General features: G+C 41.3%; 1 non-coding gene across 1 annotated transcript; it reads right to left on the bottom strand.

Annotated features, from left to right (window-relative positions):
- Positions 1-6,717: 6,717 nt before the first annotated feature.
- TRNAS-GCU (transfer RNA serine (anticodon GCU)) lies at positions 6,718-6,799 on the bottom strand. Its single transcript has one exon. It is a non-coding gene; the product is annotated as a tRNA-Ser (tRNA).
- Between the last annotated feature and the right edge of the window lie 3,160 nt (positions 6,800-9,959).

The following is a 9,959-nucleotide window of genomic DNA, read 5'->3' as shown; positions in this document are numbered from 1 at the left end:
GACCATAAATATTCTGAGAGCACAAACTGATTTACTCGATTGAGGGTAGACCACTCATCAGGTAATTTTCTAGAAACAATTTACACGAATGTGCAAGGTCGTTCATATGGCCTCTATCAGTCATATGCCTGCTATTCCAGCAAGGAGTCACCACTTAAAAGTGATCGTTGAGAAAAAAATGTTCATATTGTAGGAAGAAGTACTCGTAGTCTTCAACCGGAGAAAAGTACACCTTATCAGTTAAAAGGTTTAAAAGATATTGTTAAACTGATAGTGAATGGACATAAAGCTTCCATAATTAAATGGCGATATGTCTTGAATGATGGAGGTAACGCTGGGATTTGGAACAAGTTCTGTTGAAACTTAGAAACAGATGGTAACCATAAAAATCAGCACTCAGTCAGTGTACTGAGTAAAAATTTAATTTCAGTCCAAACTTCTCCCTCCTCATGCACCATAATATTGTCTAATCCCTGGTTGTATTTTTTCATTGATTCCTGTAAAACAAAGATGGCGCTCAAAGCATATCCTACGAAATGGGATGTTTCGGTCTGATGACGATTATAAGAACTGAGGAGTATCTCCCCTTGAATTTTCTGCGGTAAATTGGGAGCTAAAATGTGAACGTACTAATCACGCCATTCATTGCTTCTGCGCTTCGAATGAAACCTATTATTGGATTTCTGAGACGAAATGTGTAATTCTGTTTCTCGTTAGCAATGAAAATCTGTTCGGTATCTGCGATGGCCTTAAATAATAATGGTTTGTGTTCGAATTGATTGAAAACTTATTTCATACCGAGTCCTGTAAAATCCAAGAAACATTGGGGATATTTGTTTGCTCGGTGTTGTTTTCACATCCGTCGGTTCTCTTGGGGCATTTGCATCGCAGTGCATGGAAACTTGCCCGAATCCTGTCAAAGGGGATGCCGGTTTGTTAGAAATCGTGTCTTCTTTTTGTATGTGGTATTTCGATTATTATTATTGATCCTAGACGCTCAAATAAAAATGAAATTGAAAGTTTCAGCGCCTCAAAATCCCCTCGGCCCTCTCTTGAAATCGAAGCTTTATGGCGGGTTCTCCCCCGCGCCGAAACAATCAATTAGCACCTGACTCAAACGTCACATCCATCACGGCATTGGCTGTTAATCTCCAATTTAGCGCGCAAAACCTCTCTCTCCTCTCGACCATTTCAATAATTCTCTACCCTTTTAGCATTCAACCCTTTCCCTCCAGGTCTTTCCCTACCCTCTTCAACTTTCACAATATCATTCGAATCTGGAGAGGATCTTAAAACCAGGTCGTAATGGATCCCTCAGGGTTGTTTTGCTTGTTATGTATTTTTTAAGAAAAACCGAAATAGATACGAAAACAAGTATGATACGTTTTCTTTATGCGGGGTGTCGCGTAGGTATTGGAATTTCAAAATTTTATTAAAAAATTGGATGATCCTTTCCGTAAATATACGAAACAATCGTCTCCGAGGAAGTGTACTTCATTTTTTTTTAATTTTACCAGGAGAGATATTTACGAAGACTTTTGATTGGCAATGGGATGCTGAAGACTGTCATAAAGGGGAGAATTTTAGGTAAACGAGGAAGGGGTAGGAATAGTATGGGATAGTATACAGGGATATTGGACGGAATGAAGGAAGGAAAGAAGCATTTGGAATTGAAGAGGGGCTTACTGTAGCGTCAGATGTCAGGTTATTTTGGTGGGAGAGGTAAGGAAAGTGACTTTGTACCGTTTTGCAATTTGTGTAGACTACCGGTAGATTACCAATAATAATTATTATTGCTGCATAGTTCCCTGCAAGCCAGCTCTCTTAGTTCTTCCTTATATTTTTTATATTGTTATAAATTGATATTTCCCGGCAAGGCAGGGTAACATCCTGCCCTGGTGCCCTGCTATGGTGTGCGGCAGGGGGTGATTACACAACAGGCTACTTATGCCCAAAAATATTTTCCCCCTTACTAGTTCGAACAAAGTTATTCTAATCCCTTGGAGTTCGTGTGAAAAATAACATCTTAGCATATAACGTCTACCTGTTCTAACATATAACGTCTACCTGTTCTATACTTAATCTCTCTAATTTCGTTTACATGAACTCTCCTACCGTAGTTAAATGGGGGTAATAATACATTTTCAACATCATCGCTACAGAGACATCCTTCCAATTTATGCAAGGAAATTAATCTGCAACTTAACCTTCGCTCCATGAGTGATTCCCAACCTAGCTCCTCTAATAATTTTGATAGGCTACTCAGTTTATCATAACAACGTTTTAGGAATTTTACTTCATTACGCTGCTCGCGATCCAATTCGGCAATCAATTCAACTTCATGAGGGTCCAATATACAAGTACAAGTACTAGCAGAATTGAGAGACAAACGCCATGCTCACCAAATACCATCTCTCTCATCTGCGACGTCTCTGATATGAAACGGAATAGGAAGAGCCACTCTTAAATGATTTCCATAAATTTATGTTGAAAGTAGCGTTAAAAGCGCGGGACTAAAGTGACTTTGGGTTTGGACAACCTTGGACTTGGTATTTAAAATCGGAAATCTTGTGGTTTTCTCTAATAAAATCCATCGGGTGCCTTTTGAAGTTACATCAGGGTATTTTAAATAATATTATGATCTGGAAGAATTATATGGTCTCTGTGTGTCTCAGAATTGTAGCTATTTCAAATATACGTTACCATTTGTTCGATATCAGTCGTGGTTTTGATTTCCTTTTTAGCATTGCACATCAGCTCAGCTGTTAGGGTCATTGTTCGGGAACGGTGGCTGTGCGACAGTTATCTCATTTCCTTGCTGCCTATTCTTCTCAGTGGAAACGATCGTCTCCGTATAAGGACTTCCGACATCTCCTAACTACCTAAAGTTGATTGAGCGGCCGTCATTATCCAAAAGGTGGATCTGAAAGATTTACGACTTTAATTTAGAAACTTTCCCTTCCTCAGTGGTCTTGAATTTTTATCTCTTTAACACACACGGAAGTTTTTTACAAACATATATGTGAGTACAGATGGCGATATGTCGGCTGATTAATTCCTGGTGAAGAAAAATGTTTCAGTGAAATACAGTAATCAATACATTTAAAGGGATCGATACGATAATTTTTAGATGAGTCAATGGACGACAAATGGGTTTATTATATTCAAATTTGTGCCAATCGCACAGGACAGTCCCAGTAACAGCATTCGTCGCCGTCTTCTTCTCTCCACAGTAGCCAAACATCCCTTCCCTCCATATGTTCAGTATTTGTTAAATATTACAATCAATTTGAGGTTTTTCCAACGGAAATATTAGATATTATTAACTCAAATTGGAAAATGGTTAACATTTCAATTATTTACATTTTAAAATATCTGGTAAACGAAAAAAAAATCCATTCGCTATCTCTCCAATGCAATACAATCCATGGAGTTTTATGATTTCAACGGTAATGTTTTGAACTCTTTTTTTATTATGAATAGACGATCAATTCTTCGACTGTTTTTTAGTATTCTTCTAAAATGCCTTCCTGCCTGATATTTTCTAAACTTAACGAATAAAGTGTTAAAGTATCGGTGGTGAGCTGTTGTTCTTAGGTTCAGTAATGTGGTGGCTTCCCGATGCCTCCTGCATCGGGAAGTTCCTGCATCGAGGTGTTGAAACCGTTGAAGAAATATCCTCTATCTTTGTCATGAAAACTTCCTCTTTTCTATTCAGACCATGTAAACTGCATTCAATTGAGGAATCGCTGCCGACTCGTCTGGCTCGATGCTTGACCGTAGCCACTAACCAATTTCTCTTGTCCTCGCGAAATTTTGTCACATTTTTCGGACTATTAATGAAAAAATAGAAAATACTACTTGCTCCGTTGAGATATTTTAATGGAAAAAATATTTTGAACGTACGCATGCTTGCAGGCTTTGGCTCACGATGAAAAACTCATTTATGATCGCGTCACACAATGCCAGAGTAAAAAAAACGCTCACGGCGTGAGTATTGCATTAGTTGTAAAATCAAGTCCCGTCGTCACCAAAGCCGTCGCGTTATTTCCTTCGTCACGATGATTTTCCTCCGAAAAGAGGATTTAACAGTTTACATTTCTGTCGTTGCATCCACTCCACTCGTTTGTTCCTTTCGTCACGGGATATTTGCCGCCCTCGTTACAATTCCCTTTTCCCTTCTCTACCGTCTTTGTGTCTGTCGTCAAGAGATCTTCATCTCAGTGCCTTCTCCCTCTCAACCCGTAGCGGCACCCTCGACCCGCCCTTCCCCTTCCTCACCTCAAACCCCCCACCCAAGCATTCCACTCACCCTTCAAGTTCTTTATTTACGTATACATTTATTCGTAATTTATACCCCCATAACCGCCTCCATCTCTTTCGTCCTCCCGATGTTTATAATACTTTCCATCCATACTTTATCCATCCGATCCACTATTTATATCTCTTTCATAGCCCAGGCTGCCGCATTTTCCACTTTCGTTGACAGCAATCCCATCTGGAATTTCCCTCGCGTGATTATTTTGTTTCCGCGATCACGCTCGCTCCCGCGTGCGCGGAGTTTGTGTTGCCTAATGAAATGGCAATCTGTCAACGTGATTAGTCTCTTTAATGCCGATGGGGAGGGCGATATAATTGATTACCGCGGTGCGGAGAGTTTACAATTCGATGTAAATGTTTAACGAAGAGTAATCCGTCGGTCCCCCTGATACAATTATATCCTCCATCGTGCATGATTTGCATCCTCGATGCCTCATAATAAGTACTCAACACTTGTACTGGTCATTAAAGCCGCGCCTTATAATCGGAGCAAAATTAAACTTTTTCGTACGAAATCAATGCAACAATTTATTATGCTTCATTCTACCGCGGGCCGTCAGTAAATCCATTGGTTTTCTCTTAAATACCATTATTTTATTATAATAATATTTATATGTAATTATTATGCAATTAAAACGAGATATAGTTTAAAAATAAATGGGAATTGATGTTAATGACTACACAAAAGCTGATATATTTGCTTCATCTTCAGATCTTTTACGGATTATTGAATGATCATCAGCTAGTTCTAATAATTGAGAAGCGATAAAAGAATATATAGATGGATAAATTCAATCAGAGTAATTTGCGACCTATTTTTGAAAGTAGATGTTACGTATTTGGTGTGGAAAATATTATCTGGTTTTAGGACCAGTTACAATACCCCATTTGGGTTTCTAATATTTTCAGGAGGTAAGCAAGCTTGTCACATCCTTTTAAGATCAACTTTGTATCCAAAGAAGATTTGATAGCAGAAAGGTGAAATATAGGTAGCCCATGTCTTACTTACGAGACGCTCACAATATTTAAAAAAAATATATTTATTTATTTTTTATATTTATTCATATACCATACAAGCCACCGCTTGGTTTTGTGGCAGGGTATGAACACACACCAGAATAATAATACCCGAACATGACCCTACCGCGGTTAAACAACGCTATCATGCTCCCCTATCGTTCGTGGAAAAAATGACATCTTAAATCCATCTGTTGTTCGACGCTTAATGTCTCTAATTTCACTAACATGATCTCTCCTACCGTAGTACGATGGGGGTAATAATGCATTTTCAACGTCATTGCTAAAGAGACCTCCTACCAATTTATGCAAGAGTTTCACTCTGTAATTTAACCTTCGCTCAGTAAGTGATTCCCAACCGAGCTGCTCTAATAGTTTGTATACGCTATTATTTACGTACACCAACAATTGGGATAGGCCGTGACTACGTATTTAGCACTAAATATATTTGGGGATCGAATTTCGTTGCGTCAACATGCGAATAGTGATTCCGAATGGATATTACTTTTTCCCGCCGCGATTTCTCTTGGCTCGATTGGCACCCGTGGACCGGCCGGACGCGTAGCCTCCCGCTACGAATGTGTGCCTGCCTCCACGACTCTTCCGCCCGGCTTCGATCGCCCTCGCCCCCTTCGCCCCTCTCCTCCCCGGGGGCCCTTTAAATCATTCCTCGTGCAACTTAATTCTCCGATTCCCTCCCTCCACCCACCCCCACCCGTCCACGAATGTTTTTGTTAATGGAGAGAAACCAAGAGATTAATCTTGCCCGGAATAAAGGGACTGGGCCCGGAGGCAATACCTACTACATTCCTAACGACGGACTCATTTATAATTTTATGAGCGATTTATTCGTTCGAACGATTTTATAACTCCACTCTGGTGCTAGATTAATTTATGATGGCCTCTAGATTTCTGCTGGAAGTAGATATCCTTTGATCTCGGCGAGAGGAGTAGCTCTCCCGTGAACCGTATGATATCTGCACAGTTTATGTTGTGACATTATTATGGTAAAAAATGCGGACGCTGTTCGTTTAATAAAGGAAATTGACCGTTCAAATTCACCTTTTCGTTTTTGTTGAAATATGATAGGGATGCATTATGATTTACAATTTTGTTCATTTTCAATGCCTTCGCCCATTTTTATCTTATTATTTATAATTTTCGAAATGTAGGGAATATTTTGGTTAGCACCGTGGAATGGAAATAATACTTATCGTGTAATGGTTCTTCCAATGGGGTAGTTAACGACTGTGGACATGTAGAGAAAGAATAATTTGAAAGCTTTGCCGTTTACGTAAAACAATGGTAGGTGATTATGCTGTAGGAATTTCATTATTGTCGTCCAGATAGTTGGAAAACATTCCAGGTGAGAAAAAATTTCGACGAGGATGGGATTCGAACCCACGCGTGCAGAGCACATTGGATTAGCAGTCCAACGCCTTAACCACTCGGCCACCTCGTCGCTATGAAATTGAAGCTTATTTAAATATAGACAAATGATCCCCTCATGGTTGCACGATAGCGTAGTGATAGGAGCAGTCGTGTGCCGCCTACTGAAGGGCTTGGGTTTCCTGGATCATGCGATAGGGCAGCGCAGCTCATCCAAGCTTGTGGTTTTCTAGTTTAAAAAACTTTTTGGAAACACTAGGAGGCACCGTGAGAGGAACTGTTCCTTGAAAAAGAGAGAGGAGGATATCGGCAAGGATAAAGGAAACGAAATTTTGCCGTTGGGGCAAACGGAAATCGGTAGTTGCAAACTAAATATTCCTAAATTTTCCCGAGGAACTCGGTGAAAATTTGTCAATTTACGAATAATTAGGTAGTTTAAGCAATAACAAAAAAATATTTTGTTAAGTAATATCGTCAAGGTTAACAATATCTCGACGATAACATTCCCAGAGACAGTATAAACAAAAAAATGTGTTATTGATCGCCTGCATTGATGGAGAAATATGTTGAATCAATAGTGTTTTTAATAGATTGGCTTAAGATGTCATTTTTCCCCACGAACGATAAGGGATCAGAATAACGCTGTCCGACCGAGCAAGGAGTGAAAGATATTTTGGGGTCAAGATTAATCTGGTGTGTTCTCACCCCCTGCCACACACCCTAGTGGTGGCTCGTAGGGTACTAAAAAATAAAATCAAAATAAAATAGAAAAGAGGGGTATGGCAAGCTGATTGTTGGGGTGAATGCTAGTTTTAATTTCAACACCAATGAACAGCAGAATTTTGCTCGAGTTACAAGGCAGTGAGATGAAGAAATTTGTAGGATTAGCAACAGATTGAGGAGTTTTCCATTTAGTTTTATGGAAATAAGTATTGATCATATGCATATTAATCTTTCTTTTAAATCTATCAGTGTGTTCGTCTAGATGACCGGTTTTGCAATAGATTACACATGTATTTGGGTCTTGTTGCATTTGGTGACTGTAGCCATAATACGAAACATCATCCAATCGTGGTACACGTTGAAAATTATACGTGCAAAAATCTCTTCGCATAGCCATCACCTGCCATCGTAAAACAATCATTTCTATTACCGAGCAGCTCCTAAATGAATCTCGTGTTTTGCGCAAATTTGCTTTCTCCCGTCGTTAACACCGTCGCTGTACATTCATTTCCTCCAGCGTTGCAGCAAGTTATGCAAGAGGTGGAGAACGATTTTATGTTTTCCTCTTGGCTAAACATAATGGAGAAGTAGTAAAAACATGAATATTTCAGCTAAGAAACGACCAAGGTTTTCCCCATCCTCCAAGAAACAACGTACTTCATCAGGTAAGTGCCGGCCGCCCCTGATGATGTCCGCGGATTCTTTATCTCCCAATTACCATCCCGGAAGAAAATTCAGCTGCGTTCATCTTCGCGGCCAATGTACTGGCTGGATTAAATAAACCTCCTCCGACGCCTTCAAACACGCGATAAACTCGCGATAAATCAACGTCCGCGTTGCGTAAGGCTCTTGGCGAAACTGCAAACGGGCGCCCGAGACCTTGGGGTGGGGGACGGCGTGTTGGTCGGGGGTTGGAGGTCGATTGCCCGTGCTCCGCGTCGCGCGTGTCCCAGTCCTTGCCGCACGGGCCCGCCTGTGCGTGCGGCACGGCGTCGGCTGAAGCGGCGCATTCCCTTCACACCCACGCTCAACCCGTTCTCTTCAATCCAGAGCCCCGCCATATCCACTAGAGAGTGTACGTCGAGGGAGCGGAGCGACGCCTCGAAATTCAATTCCCTTTCAAGGAATGTTTTCACTTTATTAATATCTGCACGCTCCCCCTCCCTCTCTCTCCCTCTTCGTTGCCGCCTCCTTCTCCATTCCCTTTTTCGACTCCTCGTCGTAAATTACCCGCGTCTTCCTTAAAATCCCTTAAAGCTTTGCCAAGTTGCATTAAGAAGAGATGGTGATGGAGGGTGGAGAGTGGGGAGGGGGCAGGGATCGCCTTCACTTTCCGCTGGGGATTCGCACGCTGGCAGTCCCTTGATCGGAACGGGCGTTTGCGCTCGCTAATGCTCAAGACAGCATTTCCTTGTAATCTCCGTTGTCGCTGATGACTCCGCATTCTGTCTTTTCCATCCGCCCAGTTCATAAATCTTGATGCCGCCGTCCCGCGACCGCGTACATTAATCGAGAGTGTGTTTGCGTTTTGATGCGTAATGTATTCATACGCGGGGTTTTCGAATAATGGGGATGGCGATTACGGCGCCATTACTGTCGTCGGTGATTTGCTACAGGGGACGCTGATGATTGCTCTCCGGTTCCGTTACTTGAATGCTCGATCCGTGCCTTTTGCCCTCTGCTCCTTTTCGTTTCTACAGCACTCGGAATGGGATTCTCATCGGCATTATTATGAAACACGTTGTGTCCCATGAAAAATTAATGATAAAGATGACTTTGAACGCTTTGACTCGATGATTACTTATGGGTACGGTGGCGGTCCTGACTTGCACCTCCTTGATGCTTCGTAACTACGTATAGCGGTATGTGTAGTTACGTGGAATGGGCACAGGTATCAACACAATGGTTTGTTTCATAGTTGACGGTAGAGCTTCGCGCAGTACTAAGCCCAATGACGGGTGGATATCACACTTCAGGATACGGGGCCAGTTCTTTTCCCTATGCCGCCTGTTGTTTCCCATGAAGCTCTGGTACCTGAAAAATCATGCATCTCGGGTGAAGCTGAGGGTACCCAGTGGCGTCACCGGGAATAGGACCCGTCGGTCAGTAGCCCAGCGCTCTACCCTCCTGGTCTGCTAGATATCCTTACTTGGAATGTTATCCCAAAATATACTTTTCTCGAATTAAACATCTTCTTTTTAGCAATTTTCGTGATAGAAAGGAGAATATTAGTTTAGTAGGTTTGAGGAAGGAATTAAATTGGCATTTTAAACGGCCAGAAGGCGAGTAAATTTGAGGAAGAAGGAAATAATCTTTGGCAAAGAAGAAAAAGTTCTCGCGAATCTTTGATGGTAATAGTCGTCCAAATCCTTCCTTTACGAGTACATTACTCTTAAAGGAAGGATTCATTCTCTCATGGCGAACGGTTATGGGTCATCAAGGCATTAAGGATGTTTTTAGTCTATCTGCAAAGGTGAAAGATATATTTACGGAAGGGAGAATGATTAAAG

This window comes from Hetaerina americana, unplaced genomic scaffold (assembly GCF_022747635.1).
Source record: "Hetaerina americana unplaced genomic scaffold, ioHetAmer1.1.p SCAF_3, whole genome shotgun sequence".
Classification (NCBI taxonomy): domain Eukaryota; kingdom Metazoa; phylum Arthropoda; class Insecta; order Odonata; family Calopterygidae; genus Hetaerina; species Hetaerina americana.
The sequence above is the reverse complement of the archived record's forward strand: the minus strand, read 5'-3'. Positions and strand labels throughout refer to the sequence as shown.